Raw genomic sequence first — 26,958 nt, 5'->3', positions numbered from 1 at the left:
GGAACAGAGGAGGCCATTCAGCCCTTCGACCCTGTTCCACCATTCAGTGAGATCCTGGCTGATCTGGACCCCAACTCCATTTACCCGCCTTTGATCTATATCCCTTGATACCCTCGATTAACAAAATGCAGCTCTGTTATCTGCAGGAATAGTGATATCCTGTTAATATTAAAAGCATTGAAGTTTATAAGAATGTGAATCTTATTTTTGAGTATGTTAAAATGTGTAACTTTGGGCACTGGGCTTCCTAGGGGATGTCCATGCACTGAGCAATTACCTGCTCCAATTGGTCTCAACCATTTGCTTTCTGGCGCCTTCATTCTCCACAAAAGTAGCAGGCCAGGTGGATAAGGTGGTTAAGAAGACATACGGAATGCTTGCCTTTATTAGCTGAGACTTAGAATATAAGAGCAGGGGGAGTTATGCTTGAACTGTATAAAACACTGGTTAGGCCACAGCTGGAGTACTGCGTGCAGTTCTGGTCACTGCATTACAGGAAGGATGTGATTGCACTGGAGAGGGTACAGAGGAGATTTACGAGGATGTGAGGATGTGCTGGGAGTGGAGAATCTTAGCTATGAGGACAAATTGGATAGGCTGGGTTTGTTTGCCTTGGAGCAGAGGAGGCTGAGGGGAGACCTCATTGAGATGTATAAAATTATGAGGGGCCTCGATATAGTGGATAGAAAGGGCCTATTTCCCTTAGCAAAGGGGTCAACAACCAGGGGGTATAAATTAAAAAGTGTTTGGTTGAAGGTTTAGAGGGGATTTGAGGGGAAATTTATTCACGCAGATAGTTGTGGGGGTCTGGAACTCACTGCCTGAAAGGGTGGTAGAGGCAGAAACCCGCACCACATTTATAAAGTACTTGGATGTGCACCTGAAGTGCCGTAACTTGCAGGGCTACGGACCTAGAGCTAGAAAGTGGGATTAGGCTGGATAGCCTCTTGTTGGCCGGGCTGGACACGATGGACCAAAAATGGCCTCCTTCCGTGCTGTAAACTTCGATGATTCTATGATTGAAAAGGAACTGACAGCCAAGTCTGGTTGGGGTTTGGAAAAGAGATTTACACTGGCTCTTCCAAATCCCTTCTTTACTTCCCAGTGTTTAAAGCCTTTTGACTTTCTGACCTCACGGGGGTCACCAGATTTGTTGTAATTAATTCCAAAAAGCAAATCGGTTTGTCAATTCCTTAATAAAAGGTATGTAGCTAATGTTTAATAGAAGTTGTTAACTCCAATTATTACTGGGAAGTTTTGACCGCAACTGCAGTCGGTTGTGTTGCTGGGATGTGCAGGTAGGGTCGGAAATTCTGGGTTATGGGGAAGGCTTTCATTTCCTGCTACAATACCACACCTAGTGACATATTTTGGCTAAGTCCCTGTCACATGCAGACTGAAGCTTTAAAGCGTGTGTGTAAAACATCCTTGCTGTCGGATCAGGGCTTGGCTCCCCCACCCCCAGGTCACTTTTAATGTGATACTGGGACACTAGCTGAAAATAATCATGTAACTGCAGCAATGGTGAACCAGTGTGTGCTTCCCCCGTCAGCAGACCATCTATTCAAAAGATCAGGTGAGACTTCCAACACCATGAAACCATTTCGCAAAAACAGGGGTCTATTTTTAACCATTTGTGTTGGGGATTTCTTTAAATATTTCATTCTATTTTATTGATATGAACAGTCCTGTATACACACATACAGTGCTATCCACACACACATGTCCTGTATACACATACAGAGCCCCGTATACACAAATACAGCCCTGTATACACACACACAGCCCTGTATATACACACACACAGCCCTGTATACACACACACAGCCCTGTACACACAAACAGGCCAGTACACACACACACACAAACATAGTAAACACACACACAGCCCTGTGCACACAAACACACAGCCCTGTATACACACACACACTCACTGCCCTGTATACACACACAGCCCTGTATACACACACACAGCCCTGTATAAACACACACAACACATAGTAGACACACATACAACCCTGTATACACACACACACACACACAGCCCTGTATACACACATACAGCCCTATATATACACACAGCCCTGTACACACAGCCCTGTACACACACACAGCCCCATACACATACACACACGCAGCCCTGTATACACAAATACAACTCTGTACACACACACAGCCCTGTATACACAAACAGAGCCCTATATATACACACACAACATAGTAGACACACACAGCTCAGTAGACAACACACACAGCCCTGTACACACACACAGCCCTGTAAACACACACATAACATAGTAGACACACACACAGCCCTGTACACACACACACAGCCCTGTATACACACATACAGCCCTGTACACACACACACACACACACACACACACACAGCCTTGTATACACACACCACAGGCCTGCATGCACACACACACAGCCCTGTACACACAAACACACACAGCCCTGTATAAACACACACAAACACAACATAGGAGACACACACACACTCACAGCCCTGTATAGACACACACAGACAAAATTGTACACACACACAGCCGTGTACACACACATACACAGAGCCCTGTACACACACACACACACACAACAGAGTATCCATGAGGGTGCTGAGAACCCCGAGTCTCGTGGCTGAAAGCATGCAGGAAACAAGCGCAGACAGCAGAAGGAGACTCCCCACCCACCCTTTCCTTCAACAACTGTCTGTCCCACCTGTGACACAGACTGTAATTCCCATATTGGACTGTTCAGTCACCTAAGAACTCACTTTTAGAGTGGAAGCAAGTCTTCCTTGATTTCGAGGGACTGCTTATGATGAGGGGGGAAGAAAGTTAACACAATCACAATCACTAAGGAGGTGGTACTCAGTAAGATAATGGGACTAAAGGCAGATAAATCCCCTGGACCCGATGGCTTGCATCCTCGGGTCTTAAGAGAGGGAGCGGCAGGGATAGTGGATGCATTGGTTATAATTTACTAAAATTCCCTGGATTCTGGGGAGGTCTCAGCAGATTGGAAAACTGTAAATGTAACGCCCCTATTTAAAAAAGGAGGCAGACAAAAAGCAGGAAACTATAGACCAGTTAGTCTAACATCTGTAGTTGGGAAAATGTTTGAGTCCATTATTAAAGAAGCAGTAGCAGGACATTTGGAAAAACAAAATTTGGTCAGGCAGAGTCAGCATGGATTTATGAAGGGGAAGTCATGTTTGACAAATTTGCTGGAATTCTTTGAGGATGTAACGAACAGGGTGGATAAAGGGGAACCAGTGGATGTGGTGTATTTGGACTTCCAGAAAACATAAAAACATAGAAAATAGGTGCAGGAGTAGGCCATTCGGCCCTTTGAGCCTGCACCACCATTCTATATGATCATGGCTGATCATGCAATTTCAGTACCCCATTCCTGTTTTTTCTCCATACCCCTTGATCCCTTTAGCCGTAAGGGCCACATCTAACTCCCTTTTGTATATATCTAATGAACTTGCCTCACAACTTTCTGTGGTAGAGAATTCCACAGGTTCACAATTCTCTGAGTGAAGAGGTTTCTCTTCATCTCTGTCCTAAATGGTTTAACCTTTATCCTTAGACTGTGACTCCTGGTTCTGGACTTCCCCAACATCGGGAACATTCTTCCTGCATTTACCCTGTCCAATCTCGTCAGAATTTTATATGTTTCTATGAGATCCCCTCTCATTCTTCTAAATTCCAGTGAATATAAGCCTAGTCGATCCAGTCTTTCTTCATATGTCAGTCCTGCCATCCCGGGAATCAGTCTGGTGAACTTTTGCTGCATTCCCTCAATAGCAAGAACATAAGATCATAAGAACATAAGAACATAAGAAAAAGAAACAGGAGTAGGCCATCTAGACCCTCGAGCCTGCTCCGCCATTCAACAAGATCATGGCTGATCTGGCCGTGGACTCAGCTGCACTTACCCGCCCGCTCCCCATAACCTTTAATTCCCTTATTGGTTAAAAATCTATCTATCTGTGATTTGAATACATTCAATGAGCTAGCCTCAACTGCTCCCCTGGGCAGAGAATTCCACAGATTCACAACCCTCTTGGAGAAGAAATTCCTTCTCAACTCAGTTTTAAATTGGCTCCCCCGTATTTTGAGGCTGTGCCCCCTAGTTCTAGTCTCCCAGACCAGTGGAAACAACCTCTCTGCCTTTATCTTGTCTATCCCTTTCATTATTTTAAATGTTTCTATAAGATCACCCCTCATCCTTCTGAACTCCAGCGAGTAAAGACCCAGTCTACTCAATCTATCATCGTAAGGTAACCCCCTCATCTCTGGAATCAACCTAGTGAATCGTTTCTGTACCCCCTCCAAAGCTAGTATATCCTTAAGTAAGGTGACCAAAACTGCATGCAGTACTCCAGGTGCGGCCTCACCAATACCCTATACAGTTGCAGCAGGACCTCCCTGCTTTTGTACTCCATCCTCTCGCAATGAAGGCCAACATTCCATTCGCCTTCCTGATTACCTGCTGCACCTGCAAACTAACTTTTTGGGATTCATGCACAAGGACCCCCAGGTCCCTCTGCACCGCAGCATGTTGTAATTTCTCCCCATTCAAAAAATATTCCCTTTTACTGTTTTTTTTCCAAGGTGGATGACCTCACATTTTCCGACATTGTACTCCATCTGCCAAACCTTAGCCCATTCGCTTAACCTATCTAAATCCCTTTGCAGCCTCTCTGTGTCCTCTACACAACCAGCTTTCCCACTAATCTTTGTGTCAGCTGCAAATGTTGTTACACTACACTCTGTCCCCTCTTCCAGGTCATCTATGTATATTGTAAACAGTTGTGGTCCCAGCACCGATCCCTGTGGCACACCACTAACCATTGATTTCCAACCCGAAAAGGACCCATTTATCCTGACTCTCTGCTTTCTGTTAGCCAGCCAATTCTCTATCCATGCTAATACATTTCCTCTGACTCCGCGTACCTCTATCTTCTGCAGTAATCTTTTGTGTGGCACCATATGGAATGCCTTTTGGAAATCTAAATACACCACATCCATCGGTACACCTCTATCCACCATGCTTGTTATATCCTTAAAGAATTCCAGTAAATTAGTTAAACATGATTTCCCCTTCATGAATCCATGTTGCATCTGCTTGATTGCACTATTCCTATCGAGATGTCCCGCTATTTCTTCCTTAATGATAGCTTCAAGCATTTTCCCCACTACAGATGTTAAACTAACCGGCCTATAGTTACCTGCCTTTTGTCTGCCCCCTTTTTTAAACAGAGGCGTTACATTAGCTGCTTTCCAATCCGCTGATACCTCCCCAGAGTCCAGAGAATTTTGGTAGATTAAAACGAATGCATCTGCTATAACTTCTGCCATCTCTTTTAATACCCTGGGATGCATTTCATCAGGACCAGGGGACCTGTCTACCTTGAGATCCATTAGCCTGTCCAGCACTACCCCCCTAGTGATAGTGATTGTCTCAAGGTCCTCCCTTCCCACATTCCTGTGACCAGCAATTTTTGGCATGGTTTTTGTGTCTTCCACTGTGAAGACCGAAGCAAAATAATTGTTTAAGGTCTCAGCCATTTCCACATTTCCCATTATTAAATCCCCCTTCTCATCTTCGAAGGGACCAACATTTACTTTAGTCACACTTTTCCGTTTTATATATCGGTAAAAGCTTTTACTATCTGTTTCTATGTTTTGCGCAAGTTTACTTTCGTAATCTATCTTTCCTTTCTTTATTGCTTTCTTAGTCATTCTTTGCTGTCATTTAAAATTTTCCCAATCTTCTAGTTTCCCACTAACCTTGGCCACCTTATACGCATTGGTTTTTAATTTGATACTCTCCTTTATTTCCTTGGTTATCCACGGCTGGTTATTCCTTCTCTTACCGCCCTTCTTTTTCACTGGAATATATTTTTGTTGAGCACTATGAAAGAGCTCCTTAAAAGTCCTCCACTGTTCCTCAGTTGTGCCACCGTTTAGTCTGCATTCCCAGTCTACTTTAGCCAACTCTGCCCTCATCCCACTATAGTCCCCTTTGTTTAAGCATAGTACGCTTGTTTGAGACACTACTTCCTCACCCTCGATCTGTATTACAAATTCAACCATACTGCGAGTTCGATGAGAGGCTGGAGTTCCGCGGATCGGAGAGGCCTACAAAAGGCCAGTGAGACCAGGAGCAGCGCAAGTTCGGCGAGAGGCAGGAGTTCTGGGGATTGGAGAGGCCTACAAAAGGCCAGCGAGACCACGAGCAGCGCAAGTTCGGCAAGAGGCGGGAGTTCTGGGGATCGGAGAGCCTACAAAAGGCCAGTGAGATCAGGAGCAGCGCGAGTTCGGCGAGAGGCAGGAGTTCTGGGGATTGGAGAGGCCAACAAAAGGCCAGCGAGACCAGGAACAGCGCGAGTTCGGTGAGAAGCGGGAGTTCCGGGGATCGGAGAGGCCTACAAAAGGTCAGTGAGACCAGGAGCAGCGTGAGTTCGGCGAGAGGCTTGTGCAGCTACAGAGAGAAGGCAAAAAAGAAGTAGAAAGAAACAGAAAGGTGATGTCTCAGCCCAGGGGATAAGTGATTGGCTGGTGATTGGTGAGTAGTTTTTCTTTTTTATCTTCTATAACAGTGAGTAAACTTTAGCATTGTTGTTGCCAATTTAAGTGTATCTAAGGGTTAAGTCATGGCAGGAGAGCTCGGTCACGTGATATGCTCCTCCTGTACCATGTGGAAACTCAGGGACACTTCTGGTGTCCCTGACGACTACGTGCATGGGAAGTGTATCCACTTGCAGCTCCTGACGGTCCATGTTGCGGAATTGGAGCTGAGGGTGGATTTACTCTGGAGCATCCACGATGCTGAGAATGACGTGAGTAGCGAGTTGGTCTTACCACAGGTGAAGGGTCCACAGCCAGCTAGGGAATGGAAGACCAGCAGGAAGAGCAGTGCAAGGAAAGTAGTGCAGAGGTCCCCTGCGGTCATCCCCCTGCAAAACAGATACACCACTTTGAGTACGGTTGAGGGGGATGACTCTTCAGGGGAGGGCAGCAGCAGCCAAGTTCATGGCACCGTGGCTGGCTCTGCTGCTTAGGAGGGCAGGAAAAAGAGTGGGAGAGCGATAGTGATAGGGGATTCAATTGTAAGGGGAACAGATAGGCGTTTCTGCAGCCGCAACCGAGACTCCAGGATGGTATGTTGCCTCCCTGGTGCAAGGGTCAAGGATGTTTCGGATCGGGTGCAGGACATTCTGAAAAGAGAGGGTGAACAGCCAGTTGTTGTGGTGCACATTGGTACCAACAATATAGGTAAAAAAAGGGATGAAGTCCTACGAGACAAATTTAAGGAGCAAGGAGCGAAATTAAAACGTAGGACCTCAAAAGTAGTAATCTCGGGATTGCTACCAGTGCCACGTGCTAGTCAGAGTAGGAATTGCAGGATAGCTCAGATGAATACGTGGCTTGAGGAGTGGTGCAGCAGGGAGGGATTCAAATTCCTGGGGCATTGGCACCAGTTCTGGGGGAGGTGGGACCAGTACAAACCGGATGGTCTGCACCTAGGCAGGACTGGAACCAATGTCCTAGGGGGAGTGTTTGCTAGTGCTGTTGGGGAGGAGTTAAAATAATATGGCAGGGGGATGGGAACCAATGCAGGGAGACAGAGGGAAACAAAAAGGAGACAAAAGCAAAAGACAGAAATGAGATGAGTAAAATTGGAGGGCAGAGAAACCCAAGGCAAAAAACAAAAAGGGCCACTGTACAGCAAAATTCTAAAGGGTCAAAGTGTAATAAAAAGGTAAGCATGAAAGCTGTGTGTGTGTGTGCGGTGCTGTGCTGTGTGTGTGTGTCTACAGAGTTGTGTGTGTGTACAGGACTATGTGAGTGTGCATGCAGAGTTGTGTGTGTGTGTGTTTGGGTGCAGGGTTGTTTGTGTGTGTGTGTGTGTGTGTGTGTGTGTATGTGTGTGCAGGGCTGTGTGTGTGTGTACAGGGCTGAGTGTGTGTGTGTGCTTGTACAGAGCTGTGTGTGTGTGCAGGGCTGTGTGTGTTTGCAGGATTGTGTGCACGCATAGGGCTGTGTATGTGCAGGGCTGTGTGTGTGTGTGTAGAAGATTGCGCGTGTGTGTGTACAAGGCTGTTAGTGTGTTTGCAGAGCTGTGTGTGCACGTTTGTGTGTGTGTGTATGTGTGCAGGGCTCTGTGTGTGTGTGCAGGGCTATGTGTGAGTAAAGTGCTATGTGTGTGTGTGCAGAGCTGTGTGTGTGTGTGCAGGGCTGTGTGTGTGCACAGGACTGTGTATATGTGTGTGTGTGTTTTGATACAGGGCTGTGTGTGTAGTTGTGTGCAGGGCTGTGTATATGTGTGTGTGTGTGTGTATGTGTGCGCGCGCGCAGGGCTGTGTGTTTGTGTGTACAGGGTTACATGTGTGTGTGCATGGCTGTGTGTGTGTGTGTGTGTGCGTAGGGTTGTGCCTGTGTGAATTTGGCTGAATGACTGCATGTATGTACAGGGCTGTGTGTGTGTACATGGTTGCGTGTATGTGTGTAGGGCTGTCTGTGTGTGCAGGACTGTGAGTGTTTGTGTGTGTGGTAGGGCTGTGTGTGTGCGTGCGTAGGGCTGTGTTTGTGTGTGTACAAGGTTGTGTGTGTGTGCAGTGCTGTGTGCAGGGCTGTTTGTGTGTACAGGACTGTGTGTGTATGTGTGCATGGCTGCGTGTGTGTGTGTGTGTGTGTGTGTGTGTGTGTGTGTGTACAAGGCTGTGTGTGTGTGTGTGTGTGTGTGTGTGTGTGTGTACAGGGCTGTGTGTGTACAGGGCTGTGTGTGTGTACGGGACTACGTGAGTGGGTGCAGGTGTGTGTGTGTGTGTGTGTGTGTGTGTGTGTGTGTGTGTGTGCAAGGCAGTGTGTGTGTGTGTACAGGCTGAGTGTGTGTGTGCGTGCATGTACAGAGCTGTTTGTGTGTGCAGGGCTGTGTGTGTGTGTGTGTGTGTGTGTGTATACAGGTCTGCGCGTGTGTGTGTACAAGGCTGTGTGTGTGTGTCTACAGGGCTGTGTGTGTGTACGGGACTACGTGAGTGGGTGCAGGTGTGTGTGTGTTTGTGTGTGTGTGCAGGGCTGAGTGTAAGTGTGTGTGCATGTACAGAGCTGTGTGTGTGTACAGGGCCATGTGTGTTTGTGTGTGTGCAGAGCTGGGTGTGTGTCTGCAGGGCTGTGTGTGTGTGTGTGTGTGTGTGTGTGTGTGTGTTTGTACAGGACTGCGTGTGTGTGTGCACAAGGCTGTGAGTGTGTTTGCAGAGCTGTGTGTGTGCGTGTGTGTGTATGTGTGCAGGGCTCTGTGTGTGTGTACAGGGCTGTGTGTGTGTGCAGGGCTATGTGTGTGTAAAGTGGTGTGTGTGTGTGTGTGTGTGTGTGTAGAGCTGTGTGTGTGTGTTGGTGTGTGTTTTGGTACAAGGCTGTGTGTGTGTTTGGGTGCAGGGCTGTGTATGTGTGTGTGTGTACAGGGCTTGTGTGTGTGTGTGTGTATACAGGAGTCTGTGTGTATATACAAAACTGTGTATGTGTGCAGAGCTGCGTGTGTGTGTATAGAGCTGGGTGTGTGCGCACAGGGCTGTGTGTGTGTGTGTGTGTATTTGAGTGTGTGTGCAGGACTATGTATGCGCAGTGGTTTGTGTGTGTAGAGGACTGTGTATGTGTACAGGGCTAAGTGTGTGTGTGTGTGCAGAGCTGTGTGTGTGTGCAGAGCTGTGTGTGTGAGTGAATGGGTGTGTATGTGTGCAGGGCTGTGTGTTTGTGTTGTACACAGGGTTGTGTGTGCATGTGTATGTGTACAGGACTGTGTGTCTGTATTGGGCTGAGTGTGTATATACAGAGCTGTGTGTGTGTACAGGGCTGTGTGTGTGTGTGTGTGTGTGTGTGTGTGTGTGTGTGTGTGTGTGTGTGTGTGTGTGTGTGTGTGAATAGAGCTGTGTGTGTGTGCAGGGCTGTGTTTGTGCACAGAGCTGTGTGGGTGTACAGAGCCGTATGTGTGTGTGAAGGCTGTGTTTGTGTGCGTGTGTGCACAGGACTCAGTGTGTGTGTACAGCACTGTGTGTGTGTATACAGGGCTGTGTGTGTGTGTGTGTGCAGGGCTGTGAGTGTGTGTGTGTAGGCTGTGTGTGTATGTTGGTGTGTGCAGGGCTGTGTGTCTACAGGACTACGTGAGTGGGTGCAGGTGTGTGTGTGTATAGGGCTGTGTGAGTGTGTACAGGCTGAGTGTGTGTGTGCATGTACAGAGCTGTGTGTGTGTGCGTGCATGTACAGAGCTGTGTGTGTGTGCAAGGCTGTGTGTGTGTGTGTGTGTGTGTGCAGGGCTGTATGTGCACGTAGGGCTGTGTGTGTGTGTGTGTGTGTGTGTGTGTGTGTGTGCAGGACTGCGCGTGTGTGTGTACAAGGCTGTGTGTGTGTTTGGTGAAGGGGTGTGTGTGTGTGTGCAAACAGGAGTGTGTGTGTGTGTGTGTGCAGTGGTGTGTGTGTGTGTGTGTGTGGGTGTGCAGGGCTTGTATTTGTGTGTACAGGACTGAGTGTGTGTGTTTAGGTTGCAGGGCTGTGTGTGTGTGCGCGCACGCGCGCAGGGCTGTGTTTTTGTGTGTACAGGGTTGCATGTGTGTATGCAGGACTGTGTGTGTATGCTTAGGGCTGTGTCTGTGAATTTGGCTGAAGGACTGCATGTGTGTACGTGTGTGTGTGTGTGTGTGTGTGCGTGTGTGTGCGCGCGCAGGATGGTGAGTATGTGTGTGCAGGCTGTGTGTGTGTGTGTGCGCGCGTGTGTGTGGAGGACTGTGTGTGTGTAGAGTTGTGTGTATGGATGTGTGTGTGTGCAGAGCTGTGTGTGTGAGTGAATGGGTGTTTGTGTGTGCAGGGCTGTGTATTTGTGTATGTACACAGGGCTGTGTGCGTGTACAGGACTGTGTGTCTGTATTGGGCTGAGTGTGTATATACAGGGCTGTGTGTGTGTGCAGGGCTGTGTTTGTGTGCACGCGCAGAGCTGTGTGGGTGTACAGGAATGTGTGTATGAAGGCTGTATGTGTGTGCTTATGTGCGCAGGACTCCATGTGTGTGTGTGTACAGTGCTGTGTGTGTGTGTGTACAGGGTTGTGTGTGCATGTGCAGCACTGTGTGTGTGTGTGCAGGACTGTGAGTGTGTGTGTGCAGGCTGTTGTGTGTGTGTGTGTGTATGTGCAGGGCTCTGTCTGTGCACAGGACAGTGTGTGTGCAGGGCTGTGTGTTTGTTTGTGCAGGGCTGTGTGTTTGTTTGTACAGTGCTGTGTGTGTGTCTACAGTGCTGTGTGTGTGTGTGCGTGCAGGGATGTGTGTGTGTGCCAGGCTGTGTATGTGTGCGCACAGGACTGTGTGGGTGTGTGTACAGGACTGTGTGTATGTATACAGTGCTGTGTGTATGTATACAGTGCTGTGTGTGTGTGTGTATGTGTAGGACTGTGTGCATGTGTGAAGGGCTGTGTGTGTGTGGGTGGAGCAGTTTGTGTGTGCAGGGCTGTGTATGTGTGTGTACAGGGCTGTGCATCTGGGCATACAAGGCTGTGTTGTGCTGGTCTGTGTGTTTGCATGTGCAGGACTGTGTGTGTGCATGTGAAGGCTGTGTTTGTGTGCGTGTTTGCGTGTGTGTGTAGGACTCTGTGTGTGTGTGTGTGTGTGTGTGTGTGTGTGCAGCACTGTGTGTGTGTATACAGGGCTGTGTTTGTGTGTGTGTGTGTGTGTGTGTGTGTAGGGCTGTGCGTGTGTGTACAGGACAGTGTGGGTGTGTGCAGGGCTGTGTGTTTGTGTGTACATATCTGAGTGTGTGTGTGTATACAGAGTTTTGTGTGTGTGTGCATGTGTAGGGCTGTGTATGTGTACAGGGCTGTGTGTGTGTGTGTGTGTGTGTGTATATAGGACTGTGTTTGTGTACAGGACTATGTGTGTGTGTGTGTGTATGTGTGAAGGGCTGTGTGTGTATGCAGGGCTGTTTGTTTGTCTGTACAGGACAGTGTGTGTGTATACAGTGGTGTGTGTGTGTGTGCAGCACTGTGTGTGTGTATACAGGGCTGTGTGTGTGTGTGTGTGTGTAGGGCTGTGCGTGTGTGTACAGGACAGTGTGGGTGTGTGTGCAGGGCTGTGTGTTTGTGTGTACATATCTGAGTGTGTGTGTGTGTATACAGAGTTTTGTGTGTGTGTGCATGTGTAGGGCTGTGTGTGTGTACAGGGCTGTGTGTGTGTGTGTGTATAGGACTGTGTTTGTGTACAGGACTGTGTGTGTGTGTGTATGTGTGAAGGGCTGTGTGTGTATGCAGGGCTGTTTGTTTGTCTGTACAGGACAGTGTGTGTGTATACAGTGGTGTGTGTGTGTGTGTGTGTGTGTGTGTGTGTGTGTGCAGAGCTGTGAGTTGTATACAGGAATGTGTGTGTGTGCCAGGCTGTATGTTTGCAACAGGGCTGTGTGTCTGTATACAGTGCTGTGTGTGTAGGACTGTGTGCATGTGTGAAGGGATGTGTGTGTGTGTGTGTATACAGAGCAATGTGCAGGGCTGTGTATCTGGGCATACAGGGCTGTGTATCTGGGCATACAGGGCTGTGTTTGTGTGTACAGGGCTGTGTGTGTGTGTGTACAGGGCTGTGTCTGCATGTGTGCAGGGCTGTGTGTACGCACAGGGCTGTTTGTGTGGAGTGTGTGTAGGGTTGTGTGTGTGTACAGGGCTGTGTGTGTGTAGATAAGTCTGTGTCTGTGTGTAGCTGTATGCATGTGCATGTGTTGAGCTGTGTGTGTGTGCACGTAGGGCTTTGTGTGTACAGGGCTGTATGTGCGCATTTTTAGGGCTGTGTGTGTGTACAGGGATATTTGTGTGTACAGGACTGTGTGCGTGTGTGTGTTTCGGTGCAGGGCTGTGTGTGTGCATGGCTGTGTGTGTGTGTGCTGGGCTGAGTGTATGTAATGGTGGTGTGTGTGTGTGAACAGCGCTGTGTGTGTAGGACTCTACGTGTGTGTGTGTACAGGCTGTGTGTGTGTGTGTGTGTTTGGGTGCAGGGCTGTGTGTGTGTGAAGGGCTGTGCATGTGCAGGGCTGTGTGTGTGTTTGTATGGAGCAGTTTGTGTGTGTGCAGGGCTGTGTTTCTGTGTGTACAGGGCTGTGCTTATGTGTGTGCAGATCTGTGTGTTTGTGTGTACAGGGCATGGTGTGTGTACAGGGCTGCTACTGTGTGTGTGCAGGGCTGTGTTTGTTTGCAGAACAGCGTGTGTGCAGGCTGCATCTGTGTGTGTGCACAGGTGTGCGTGTGTGTTTGTGTGTAGGGCTGTGTGTACAGGGCTTTGTGTGTGTGTGTATATACACGGCTGTGTGTGTATATATATATATATATATATATATATATAGAGCTGTGTATGTATGTAGCTGTGTGTGTGTGTGTGTAAAGCTGTGTAAGTGCAGGGCTGTGTGTGCAGTGCTGTGTGTGTACAGGGCTGTGTGTGTGTGTGTGTTTGTGTGTGTGGAGGGCTGTGTATTTGTGTGTGTGATGAGGTGTGTGTGTGTGTAGAGCTGTGTGTGTGTGTGTGTGTAGAGCTGTGTGTGTGTGAGTGCAGAGCTGTGTGTGTGAGTCAATGGGTGTGTTTGTGTGCAGGGCTGTGTGTTTGTGTGTACACACACGGCTGTGTGTGCGTGTGTGCGCACAGGACTGTGTGTCTGTACTGGGCTGAGTGTGTATATACAGGGCTGTGTGTGTGCACAAGGCTATGTGTGTGTGTGTGTGTGTGTGTGTGTGTGCGCAGGACTGTGTTTGTGTATGTGTGTAGAGCTGTGTGGATGTACAGGGCTGTGTGTGTGTGTGAAGGCTGTGTGTGTGTGTGTGCGCGCGTGCGCGCGCAGGGTTGTGTGTTTGTGTGTCCAGGACAGTGTGGCTGTGTGTGCAGGGCTGTGTGTTTGTGTGTATATGTCTGATTGTGTATACAGAGTTATGTGTGTGTGTGTAGGGCTGAGTGTGTGTATGTAAAGTGCTGCATGTGTGTGTGCATGGCTGTGTGTGTGTGTGTGTGTGTGTGTAGGGCTGAGTGTGTGTATGTGTATACAGGGCTGTATGTGTGTGCATGTGTGTGTACAGGGCTGTGTTTGTGTACAGGACTGTGTGTGTGAGTGTGTATGTGCGTGCGTGTGTGAGAGAAGGGTTGTGTGTGAGAGAAGGGTTGTGTGTGTGTACAGGGCTGTGTGTTTGTTTGTACAGGACTGTGTGTGTGTATACAGGGATGTGTGTGTGCCAGTCTATGTATGTGCACGCTCAGGGCTGTGTGGTGTGTGTACAGGACTGTGTGTATGTATACAATGCTGTGTGTGTGCAGGGCTGTGTGTGTGTGTGTGCAGGGCTGTGTGTATGTATACAGGGATGTGTGTGTGCCAGGCTATGTATGTGCACGCTCAGGGCTGTGTGGTGTGTGTACAGGACTGTGTGTATGAATACAGTGCTGTGTGTGTGTGTGTGTGCAGGACTGTGTGCGGGTGTGAAGGGATGTGTGTGTGTGTGTACGGAGCAGTTTGTGTGTCTGCAGGGCTATGTATCTGGGCATACAGGGCTGTGTTTGTGTGTGTGCTGGTCTGTGTGTTTGTGTGTACAGGGCTGTATATGTGTGTACAGGACTGCGTCTGTGTGTGTACAGGACTGTGTGTCTGTACTGGGCTGAGTGTGTATATACAGAGCTGTGTGTGTACAGGGCTGTGTGTGTGTGTGTGTGTGTGTGTATGTACAGGACTGTGTTTATGTACAGGACTGTGTGTGTGTGTGTGTGTATGTATGTATATGCAGGGCTGTTTGTTTGTCTGTACAGGACAGTGTGTGTGTATACAGTGGTGTGTGTGTGTGTGTGTGTGTGTGTGTGTGTGTAGGGCTGTGTCTGTGCAGTGCTGTGAGTTGTATACAGGAATGTGTGTGTGTGCCAGGCTGTATGTGTGCGCACAGGGCTGTGTGTATGTATACAGTGCTGTGTGTGTAGGACTGTGTGCGTGTGCGAAGGACTGTGTGTGTGTGTGTGTGTGTGTGTGTATGTGTGTGTGTATATGCAGGGCTGTTTGTTTGTCTGTACAGGACAGTGTGTGTGTATACAGTGGTGTGTGTGTGTGTGTGTGTGCAGGGCTGAGAGTTGTATACAGGAATGTGTGTGTGTGCCAGGCTGTATGTGTGCGCACAGGGCTGTGTGTATGTATACAGTGCTGTGTGTGTAGGTCTGTGTGTGTGTGTGTGTGTGTGTGTGTGTATACGGAGCAGTGTGTGCAGTGCTGTGTATCTGGCCATACAGGGCTGTGTATCTAGGCATACTGGGCTGTGTTTCTGTGTGTGCAGGTCTGTGTGTGTGTGTACAGGGCTGTGTGTATGTATAGGGCTGTGTCTGTGTGTGTGCAGGGCTGTGTGTGTTTGCAGGACAGTGTGTGTGCAGGCTGCGTCTGTGTGCGCACGCGCAGGGCTGTTTGTATGTGTGTGTAGGGCTGTGTGTGTGTACAAGGCTGTGTGTGTGTAGATAAGGATGTGTCTGTGTGTAGCTGTATGCATGTGCATGTGTGTTGAGCTGTGTGTGTGTGCGCATAGGGCTGTGTGTATACAGGGCTGGGCTGTATGTGCGCATTTGTAGGGCTGTGCGTGTGTACAAGGCCGTGTGTGTGTGCAGTGCTGTGTGTGTGTGCAGTGCTGTGTGTGTGTACAGGGCTATGTGTGTGTACAGGACAGTGTGTATGTTTTGGTGCAGGGCTGTGTGTGTGTGTGCATGGCTGTGTGTGTGTATGTACAGCGCTGTGTGTGTGCATGGTGGTGTGTGTGTGAACAATGCTGTGTGTGTGTAGGACTCTACGTGTGTGTGTGTGTGTGTGTGTACAGGGGTGTGTGTGTGTGTTTGGGTGCAGGGCTGTGTGTGTGTGTGTGTGTGTGTTTGGGTGCAGGGCTGTGTGTGTGTGTGTGTGAAGGGCTGTGCGTGTGCAGGGCTGAGTGTGTGTTTGTACGGAGCAGTTTGTGTGTGTGCAGGGCTGTGTATGTGTGTGTACAAGGCTGTGCTTATGTGCAGGTCTGTGTGTTTGTGTGTACAGGGCATGGTGTGTGTACAGTGCTGTGTGTGTTTGCAGAACAGCGTGTGTGCAGGCTGCATCTGTGTGTGTGCGCAGGTGTGTGTGTGTTTGTGTGTAGGGCTGTGTATACAGGGCTTTGTGTGTGTTTGTATATATATATAGGGCTGTGTATGTGTGTAGCTGTGTGTGCAGGGCTGTGTGTGTGTGTACAGGACTGTGTGTGTACAGGACTGTGTGTGTGCAGTGCTGTGTGTGTGCAGTGCTGTGTGTGTGCAGTGCTGTGTGTGTGTGTGTCTGTGTGTGTGTATGCAGAGCTGTGTGTGTGTTTGTGTGTGTGTAGGGCTGTGTGTGTATGTGCAGTGCTGTGTGTGTGTGTGAGTGCAGAGCTGTGTGTGTGAGTGAATGGGTGTGTTTGTGTGCAGGGCTGTGTGTTTGCATGTACATACAGAGCTGTGTGTGTGTGTGTGTGTGTGTGTGCAGGGCTGTGTTTGTTTATATGCACAGAGCTGTGTGGGTGTACAGGGCTGTGTGTGTGTGTGAAGACTGTGTGTGTGTGTGCGCAGGGCTGTGTGTTTGTGTGTACAGGACAGTGTGGCTGTGTGTGCAGGGCTGTGTGTTTGTGTGTATATGTCTGAGTGTGTGTGTGTATGTGTGTGTGTCTACAGAGTTATGCGTGTATGTGTAGGGCTGAGTGTGTGTGTGTACAGTGCTGTGTGTGTGTGTGTGTGTGTGTGTGTGCATGTGTGTGTGTGTGTGTACAGGGCTGTGTTTGTGTACAGCACTGTGTGTGTGAGTGTGTGAGAGAGAAGGGTTGTGTGTTTGTACAGGACTGTGTGTGTGTATACAGTGCTGTTTGTATGTGTGCAGGGCTGTGTGTGTGTGTATACAGGGATGTGTGTGTGCCATGCTATGCATGTGTGCGCTCAGGGCTGTGTGTGTGTGCAGGACTGTGTGCGGGTGTGAAGGGATCTGTGTGTGTGTGTCCACGGAGCAGTGTGTGCGCGTGCAGGGCTATGTATCTGGGCATACAGGGCTGTATTTGTGTGTACAGGGCTGTATGTGTGTGTACAGGGCTGCGTCTGTGTGTGTGCAGGGCTGTGTGTGTACAAGGCAGTGTGTGTATATATAGGGCTGTGTGTGTGTAGTTGTGTGCGTGTCTGTGTGTGTGTGTTGAGCTGTGTGTGTGTGCGCATAGGGCTGTGTGTGTGCAGGGCTGTGTGTGCGCGTGTGCAGGGCTGTATGTTGTACAGGGCTATGTATGTGTACAATGCTGTGTGTGCAGTGCTGTGTGTGTGTGTGTACAGGGCTATGTCTGTGTACAGGACTGTGTGTCTGTGCAGTGCTGTGTGTGTGTGTGTGTGTGTGTGTGTGTGTGTGTGTAGGGCTGAGTGTATATACAGTGCTGTGTGTGTGTTTGTGTGCAGGGCTGTGTATATGTGTGTACAAGGCTGTGTACATGTGAAAATAGGGCTGTGTTTATGTGTGTGCAGGTCTGTGTGTAGGGCTGTGTGTGTGTACAGGGCTGCATCTGTGTTTGCAGGAGAATGTGTGTGCAGGCCACGTCTGTATGTGTGTACAGGGCTGTGTGTGTGTGTATATATGGCTGTGTGTGCATATATATATATATATAGGGGTGTGTGTGTGTGTGTGTGTGTGTAGTGCTGTGAGTTTGTGTGTGTACATAGCTGTGTGTATGTGCATGCATGTGTAGGGCACTGCTTTTGTGTGCAGGGTTCTGTGTGTGTGTGTGTGTGTGTGTGTGAGTGTAGGGGTGTGTGTGAGTGTATGGCTGTGTGTGTGCGTGTGCATGTGTAGAGCAGTGTGTGTGTTCGTGTGTGTGTGTGTGTGTGCATGCGTGTGTAGGGCGGTGTGTGTGTGTGTGTACAGGAATATGTGTGTGTGTGCAGGGCTGTGTGTGTGTGTGTGTACAAGGCTGTGTGTGTGTCTGTGCAGGGCTATGTTTGTGTGCAGGGGTGTGTGTATGTTTGTTTGTGTGTGCGTGTGTAGGGCTTTGTCCATGTGTGCATGGCCGTGTGTGTGTGTGCGTGTGTGTGTAGTGCTGTGAGTTTGTGTGTGTGCAGAGCTATGTGTGTGTGTGTATGTGTGTGTGTGTGTAGAGCTGTGTGTGTGTATGTGTGTGTGTGTGTAGAGCTGTGTGTGTGTGTGTGCAGGGCTGTGTGTGTGTACAGGGCTGTGTGTGTGTACAGCACTGTGTGTGTGTACAAGGCTGTGTCTGTGTGTGCAGAGCTGTGCATGTGTTCGCCTGTGTGTGTAGAGGGCTGTGTGTTTGTGTGTGTAGAGCTGTGTGTGTACAGGGCTGTGTGTGTGTACAGCGTTGTATGTGTGCCTGCAGTGCAGTGTGCGTGTGTGTGTGTGTGTGTGTGTGTGTGTGTACAGGGCTGCATGTGTGTGCACGGGGCTGTTTGTGTGTGTGCACAGGACGTGTTTGTGTGTGTGTAGAGCAGTGTTTGTGTGTGTGCAGGGCTGTGCGTTTGTGAGTACATGTCTGAGTGTGTGTGTGTCTAAAGAGTTATGTGTGTGTTTGTAGGGCTGAGTGTGTGTGTGTGTGCAGTGCTGTGTGTTTGTGTGTATAGTGCTGTGTGTATGTGCATGGCTGTGTGTGTGTGTGTGTGTGTGTGTGTGTACAGCGTTGTATGTGTGAGTGCATGGCTGTGTGTGTATGTGTACAGTGATGTGTGTGTACAGTGCTGTGTGTGTGTGTGTGTGTACAGGTCAGTGTGTGTGTGCAGGTCAGTGTGTGTGCAGGTCAGTGTGTGTGCACAGGGCTGTGTGTGTGTATAGGGCTGTGTGTGTGTACAGGATTGTATGTGTGTACAAGGCTGTGTGTGTGTGCAGAGCTTTGCATGTGTTCGTCTGTGTGTGTATAGGGCTGTGTATTTGTGTGTGTAGAGCTGTGTGTGAGTGTGTGTGTGTGTGTACAGGGCTATGTGTGTGTACAGCATTGTATGTGTGTCTGCAGTGCTATGAGTGTGTGTGTGTGTACAGGGCTGCGTGTGTGTGCACGGGGCTGTCTGTATGTGCACAGGGCTGTGTGTTTGTGTGTGTAGAGCAGTGTGTGTGTGCGTGCGCAGGGCTGTGCACGCATAGGGCTGTGTTTGTGTGTGTGCAGGGCTGTGTGTTTGTGTGTACATGTCTGAGTGTGTGTGTGTCTAAAGAGTGGTGTGTGTGTGTGTAGGGCTGAGTGTGTGTGTGTGTGTGTACAGTGCTGTGTGTGTGTGCACGGCTGTGTGTTTGTGTGTACAGTGCTGTGTGTATGTGCATGGCTGTGTGTGTATGTGTATGTGTAAAGCGTTATGTGTGTGAGTGCACAGCGTTATGTGTGTGAGTGCATGGCTGTGTGTGTATGTGTACAGTGATCTGTGTGCACAGTGCTGTGTGTGTGTTTGTGTGTGTGTGTGTGTGTGTAGGACTGTGTGTGTGTGTGTGTGTGTGTGTGTGTGTGTGTACGTACAGGGCTGTGTGTGTGCAGGTCAGTGTGTGTGTACAGGGCTGTGTGTGTGTGTACAAGGCTGAGCGTGTGTACAGGACTGTGTATGTGTGTACAAGGCTGTGTGAGTGTTTGCAGACCTGTGTGTGTGTGTGTGTGTGTGTGTGCGCGCAGAGCTGTGTGTGTGTGTGTGTGTGTGTGTGTGTGTGTGTGTGTGTGTGTGTGTGCAGAGCTGTGTGTTTGTGTGTGTGTGTGTGTGTGTGTGTGTAGAGCAGTGTGTGTGCGCAGGGCTGTGTGTGCAAGTAGGGCTGTGTGTGTGCAGGGCTGTGTGCATGCGTAGAGCTGTGTTTGTCTGTGTGCAGGGCTGCGTATGTGTACAGGGCTTTGTGTGTGTTCATGGCTGTGTGTGTGTACATGCATGTGTAGGGCACTGCTTTTGTGTGCAGGATTCTGTGTGTGTGTGTGTGTGTGTGTGAGTGTAGGCCTGTGTTTGTGCACGTGTATGCGTAGGGCAGTGTGTGTTCATGTGTGTGTGTGTGTGCATGCATGTGTAGGACAGAGTGTGTGTGTGTGTGTACAGGGCTGTGTGTGTGTGCAGGGCTGTGTGTGTGTGCAGGGCTGTGTGTGTATACAGAGATCTGTTTGTTTGTACAGGGCTGTGTGTGTGTGCAGGGCTCTGTGTGTGGGTGTGTGTGTGTATATACAGAGATCTGTTTGTTTGTACAAGGCTGTGTGTGTGCACAGGGCAGTGTGTGTGTGCACAGGGCAGTGTGTGTGTGTGTGTGTGTACAGGGCTGTGTGTATGTGTGTGTGCGTGTATATACAGAGATCTGTTTGTTTGTACAAGGCTGTGTGTGTGCACAGGGCAGTGTGTGTGTGTGTGTGTGTACAGGGCTGTGTGTGTGTGTGTGTGTGTGTGTGCATAGCTCTGTGTGTGTGTGTACAGGGCTGTGTGTGTGTGCAGGGCTGTGTACGTGTGTATCGATGTGTGTGTGTGTGTACAGGGCTGTTTGTGTGCGCAGGGCCATGTGTGTGTACAGGGCTGTGTGGGTGCGTGTGTGTGTGTACACAGAGCTCTGTGTGTGTGTACAGGGCTGTGTATGTGTGTATAGGGCTGTGTGTGTGTGTGTGTGTGTGTGTGTGTGTGTGTGTGTGTGCAGGGCTGTGTGTGTGTGTGTGTATGGCAGTTGTGTTTGTGTACAGTGTTGTGTGTGTGTGCACGGCTGTATGTGTGTGTGTGCAGGGCTGCGTGTGTGTGTGTGTGTACAGGGCTATGTGTGTGTGTACAGGGCTGCGTGCTTGTGTTCAGGTTTGTGTGTGTGCAGGGATGTGCCTGTGCACAGGACTGTTTGTGTGTACTGGACTGTGTGTGTAGCGCTGCTTGTGTGTGTGCAGGTCTGTGTATGTGTGTACAGGACTATGTGTGCTTGTACAGGGCTATGTTTGTGTGTAGGGGTGTGTGTGTAGCGCTGTGTGTATGTGTGTGCAGAGCTGTGTCTGTGTGTGCAGGACTATGTGTGTTTATACAGGGCTATGTTTGTGTGTAGGGCTGTGTGTGTGTGTGTATGTGTGTGTAGCGCTGTGTGTATGTGTGTGCAGGGCTGCGTGTGTGTGGGAGTGTGCAGGGATGTGTGTGCGTGTGTAGGGCTATGCGTGTGTGTGTGTGTAGGGCTGTGTGTGTGTACAGGGCTTTGTGTGTGTGCGTGCATGTGTAAGGCAGTGCATATGTGTGCAGGGCTGTGTGTGTGCTTGCATGTGTAGAGCGGTGTGTGTGTTAATGTGTGTGTGTGCATGCGTGCATGCATGTGTAGGGCGGTGTTTGTGTGCATGTGTGTGTGTATGTGTGCAGGGCTATGTGTGTATGTGCAGGGCTGTGTGTGTGTGTGGGGCTATGTGTGTATGTGCAGGACTGTGTGTGTACAGGACTGTGTGTGTGTACAGGGCTATGTTTGTGTGCAGGGCTGTGTGTGTGTGAATGTGTAGGGCTGTGTCTGTGTTTATGCAGGGCTGTGTGTGTGTGTACAGGGCTGTGTACACACGCAGGGCTGTGTGTGTGTGTGTGTGTGTGTGTGTGTGTGTGTGTGTAGGGCTGTGTATGTGTACAGGGTTGTGTGTGGACAGGGCTGTGTGTGAGTGTGCGCAGGGCTGTGTGTGTGCGTGTGTAGGGCTATGTGCGTGTACAGGGCTTTGTGCGTGTACATGGCTGTGTGTGTGTGTGTGCGTGCATGTGTAGAGCTGTGTGTGCATGATTGTGTGTGCGTGTGTGTATGTGTGTATGTGTGTGTGCAGGGCTGTGTGTGTGCGTGTGTGCAGGGCTGTATTTGTGTACAGGGCTGTATGTCTGCATGCGCACAGGGCTCTGTGTGTGTGCGCACAGGGCTGCGCATGTGTGTGTGTGTGTGTGTACAGAGCTGCATGTGTGTGTGCAGGTGCAGGGCTGTATGTGTGTTTATGTGTAGCACAGTGTGTGTGTGCAGGAATGTAAGTGTGTGTGTGTAGGGCTTTTTGTGAGTGTAGGGCTTTTTATGAATACAGGGCTGTGTGTATATGTGTACAGGACTGTGTGTGTGTGTGAAGAGCTGTGTGTATGTGTACAAGGCTGTGTGTGTATGTACAGATCTGAGTGTGTGTGTGTGTGTGTATGTGTGCGGGTGTGTGTGCCCGTGTACAGAGCTATATGTGTGTCTGTGTGTACAGGGTTGTGTGTGTGTGTAGCGCAGTGTGTGTGTGCAGGGCTGTGTGTGTGTGTGTATGTGTGTACAGGACTGTGTGTATGTGTGTGTGCAGGGCTGTGTTTGTGTACAGGGCTGTGTGTGTGTGCATGTATGTGTACAGGGCTGTATGTGTGCATGCGCGCAGGGCTTTGTGTGTGTATACACAGGGCTGCGTATGTGTGTGTGTGTACAGGACTGTGTGTGTGTGCATGTGCAGGGCTGTATGTGTGTGTGCATGTGCAGGGCTGTATGTGTGTGTATGTGTGTGTGTAGTGCAGGAATGTATGTGTGTGTCGGGCTTTTTGTGAATACAGGGCTGTGTGTGTAAGTGTACAGGACTGTGTGTGTGTGTGCAGAGCTGTGTGTGTGTAGAGCTGTGTGTGTGTATACAGGGCTGTGTGTGTGTGTAAAGAGCTGTGTGTGTGTACAAGGGTGTGTGTGTGTGTGTGTGTGTGTGTGCAGGGATGTGTGTGTGTGCATGTACAGAGCTATGTGTGTGTCTGTGTGTACAGGGTTGTGTGTGTGAGTGTACAGAGCTCTGTGTGTGTGTGTGTGTGTGTGTGTGTGTGTGTGTGTGTGTGTGTATACAGGGCTGTGTGCATGTACAGGGCAGTGTGTGAACATGGCTGTGTGTGTACAGAGCTCTGTGTGTGTGCAGATGTGTGTGTGTGTGTGTGTGTGTGTAGGGCTGTGTGTGCAGCTCTGTGTGTGTACAGGGCTGTGTGTGTGTATGTGTACAGGACTGTGTGTGTGTGCAGAGCTGTGTGTGTATGTGTGTGTGTGTGTAGAGCTGTGTGTGTATGTGTGTGTGTATACAGGGCTATGTGTGTGTGTACAGAGCTGTGTGTGTGTACAAGGGTGTGTGTGTGTGTGTGTGTGTGTACAGAGGTGTGTGTGTGTGTGTGTGTGTGCAGGGATGTGTGTGTGTGCATGTACAGAGCTATATGTGTGTCTGTGTGTACAGGGTTGTGTGTGTGAGTGTGTGTGTGTATACAGGGCTGTGTGCGTGTACAGGGCAGTGTGTGAACATGGCTGTGTGTGTACAGAGCTCTGTGTGTGTGCAGATGTGTGTGTGTGCGTACAGGGCTGTGTGCATGTGCAGAACTATGTGTGTGTGTGTGTGTGTGTGCAGGGCTGTGTGTGTCTGTGTGTCTGTGTGTATACAGGGCTGTGTGTGTGTGTACAGGGCTGTGTCTTTGTGTGTACAGGGCTGCATGTGTGTGTGTGTGTGTGTGTGTGTGTGTGTGTGTGCGCGTGTATACAGGGCTGTACGTGTGTGTGAAAACAGGGCAGTGTGTGTGTGTGTGTGTGTGTGTACAAGGTTGCGTGTGCATGTGTGTACAGGGCTGTGTGTGTGTGTTTGCCGGGCTGTGTGTGTGCAGAGCTATGTGTGTGCAGAGCTGTGTGTGTGCAGAGCTGTGTGTGTGCAGGGCTGTGTGTATGCGTGTACAGGGCTGTGTATGTGTATGTGCAGGGCTATGTGTGTGTATAGGGCTGTATGTGTGTGTATGTGTGTGTATAGGCTTGTGTGTGTATAGGCTTGTGTCTGTACAGGGCTGTGTATGCGTATGTGCAGGGCTATGTGTGTGTACAGGGCTGTGTGTGTATACAGGAGATAGAGGAGATAGGTGATGGGATCAGAATTGATAAAGATGGGTACTAGAAAGGCTTGCTCTACTTTAAAGTAGATAAATCACCAGGACCGGTTGGGTTGCACCCTAGGACGCTGAGGGAAGTGAAGGAAGAAATCGTGGAGATCCTGGCCATAATCTTCCAATCCTCCTTAGATACGTGGGTAGTGCCAGAGGACTGGAGAATTGCAAACGTTACACCCTTGTTCAAAAAGGGGTGTAAAGATAGACCCAGCATCTATAGGCCAGTCAATGTAGCCTCAGTAGTGGGGAAGCTTTTAGAAACAATAATCAGGGACAAAATTAAAAGTCACTTGGACAAGTATGGTTTAATTAAAGAAACCCAGCACGATTTGTTAAAGGTAAATCATGTTTAAACAACTTGATCGAGCTTTCTGCTGAGGTAACAGAGAGGGTCGATACTAGGACCACTGCTTTTCTTGATATATATTAATGACTTGGATATGGGTCACAGAACACAATTTCAAAATTTGAAGATGACACAAAACTTTGGAAGTATAGTGAACAGTGAGGAAGATAGTGATAGACTTCAAGTGACATAAACAGGCTGGTAGAATGGGCGGACACGTGGCAGAAAAGTGTGAAGTGATACATTTTGGTAGAAAGAATGAGAGGAGAGGAAATATAAACTGAAGGGTACGATCCTAAAGTGGATGCATGAACAGAGAGACCTGGGGGTATGTGTGCACAAATTGTTGAAGGTGACAGGGCAGATTGAGAAAGCAGTTAAAAAAAGATACGGGATCCTGGGCTTCATAAATGGAGATTATAGAGTACAAAAGCATGGAAATTATGAGGAACCTGGACAAAGCACTCGTTAGGCCCCAACTGGCGTATTGTGACCAATTCTGGGCACCGCACTTAGGGAAGAATGTGAAGGCCTTAGAGAGGGTGCAGAAAAGATTTATGAGAATGATTCCAGGGATGAGGGACTTCAGTTACTTGGATAAAGTGGAGAAGCTGGGCTTGTTCTCCTCGAAGCAGAGAAGGTTGAGAGGAGATTTGATAGAGGTGTTCAAAATCATGAGGGGTCTAGACAGAGTAGATAGAGAGAAACTGTTCCCATTATCAGAAGGGCCGAGAACCAGAGGACACAGATTTAAGGTGATTGGCAAAAGAACCAAAGGCGACACAAGAAAAAAAATGTTTTACACAGCGAGTGGTTAGGATCTGGAATGCACTGCCTGAAAGGAGGCAGACTCAATCACGGGGATTTTGCAGGGTTATGGGGAAATGGCGGGGTAGTGGGACTAGCTGAGGTGCTCTTGCCAAAGGCCCATCTCCCGTGCTGTAACCATTCTATGATTTTATGATTGATTCTACAGTGCTGTGTGTGTGTGTGTGTACAGGGCTGTGTGTGTGTCTACTATAAGAACATAAGAAATAGGAGCAGGAATAGGCCATACGGCCCATCGAGCCTGCTCCGCCATTTAATAAGATCATGGCTGATCCGATTATGGACTCGAGTCCACTTCCCTGCCCGCTCCCCATAACCCCTTATTCTCTTATCGGTTAAGAAACTGTCTATCTCTGTTTTAAATTTATTCAATGTCCCAGCTTCCACAGCTCTCTGAGGCAGCGAATTCCACAGATTTACCCTCAGAGAAGAAATTCCTCCTCATCTCGGTTTTAAATGGGCAGCCCCTTATTCTAAGATTATGCCCTCTAGTTCTAGTCTCCCCTATCAGTGGAAACATCCTCTCTGCATCCACCTTTGTCAAGCCCCCTCATAATCTTTTAAATTTCAATAAGATCACCTCTCATTCTTCTGAATTACAATGAGTAGAGGCCCAACCTACTCAACCTTTCCTCATAAGTCAATCCCCTCAGTTCCGGAATCAATCGATTGAACCTTCTCTGAACTGTCTCCAAAGCAAGTATATCTTTTCGTAAATATGGAAACCAAAACTGCACGCAGTATTCCAGGTGTGGCCTCACCAATACCCTGTATAACTGTATCAAGACTTCCCTGCTTTTATACTGCAGCCCTTTGCAATAAAGGCCAAGATTCCATTGGCCTTCCTGATCACTTGCTGTACCTGCATACTAACCTTTTGTGTTTCATGCACCATGACCCCCAGGTCCCGCTGCACTGCAGCACTATTCAATTTTTCTCCATTTAAATAATAACTTGCTCTTCGATTTTTTTCTGCCAAAGTGACCTCATACTTTCCAAAATTATACTCCATCTGCCAAATTTCTGCCCACTCACTTAGCCTGTCTCTGTCCTTTTGCAGGTTTTTGTGTCCTCCTCACACATTGCTTTTCCTCCCAGCTTTGTATCGTCAGCAAATTGGCTACGTTACACTCGGTCCCTTCTTCCAAGTCATTAATATAGATTGTAAATAGTTGGTGTCCCAGCACTGATCCCTGCGGCACCCCACTAGTTACTGATTGCCAACCCAAGAATAAACTATTTATCCCGACTCTCTGTTTTCTGTTAGTTAGCCAATTCTCTATCCATGCTAATATATTAGCCCAACCCCGTGAACTTTTATCGTGCAGTAATCTTTTATGTGGCACCTTGTCAAATGTGCAGGAAGTGTATCCAGCTGCAGCTCCTGACAGACCGCATTGCGGCACTGGAGCTGCGCATGGATTCACTCTGGAGCATCCGCGATGCTGAGGATGTCATGAATAGCACGTTTAGTGAGTTGGTCACACCTCAGGTAAAGGTTACACAGCCAGATAGGGAATGGGTGACCCTCAGGCAGAGCAGTAGGAAGGTAGTGCAGGGGTCCTCTGCGGTCATCTCCCTCCAAAACAGATACACCACCTTGGGTACTGTTGGGGGAGATGGCTCATCAGAGGAAGGCAGCAGCAGCCCAGTCCATGGCACCAAGGGTGGCTCTGCTGCACAGGAGGCAGGAAAAAGAGTGGAAGATCTATAGTGATAGGGGATTCTATTGTAAGGGGAATAGATAGGTGTTTCTACGGCCACAAACGAGACTCCAGGATGGTATGTTGCCTCCCTGGTGCAAGGGTCAAGGATGTCACGGAGCGGCTGCAGCGCATTCTGGAGGGGGAGGGGGAACAGCCAGCTGTCGTGGTGCATATAGGTACCAACGATATAGGTAAAAAATGGGATAAGGTC

General features: G+C 49.0%; 1 protein-coding gene across 2 annotated transcripts in view; it reads left to right on the top strand.

The window, feature by feature from the left end:
• Positions 1-26,958, top strand: part of tbx20 (T-box transcription factor 20) — a 92,497-nt gene that overhangs the window by 10,411 nt on the left and 55,128 nt on the right. The window lies entirely within an intron of this gene.

The sequence above is a fragment of the Pristiophorus japonicus genome, chromosome 1, assembly GCF_044704955.1.
Source record: "Pristiophorus japonicus isolate sPriJap1 chromosome 1, sPriJap1.hap1, whole genome shotgun sequence".
Taxonomy (NCBI): domain Eukaryota; kingdom Metazoa; phylum Chordata; class Chondrichthyes; family Pristiophoridae; genus Pristiophorus; species Pristiophorus japonicus.
This window is presented reverse-complemented; position numbering and strand designations above follow the sequence as displayed.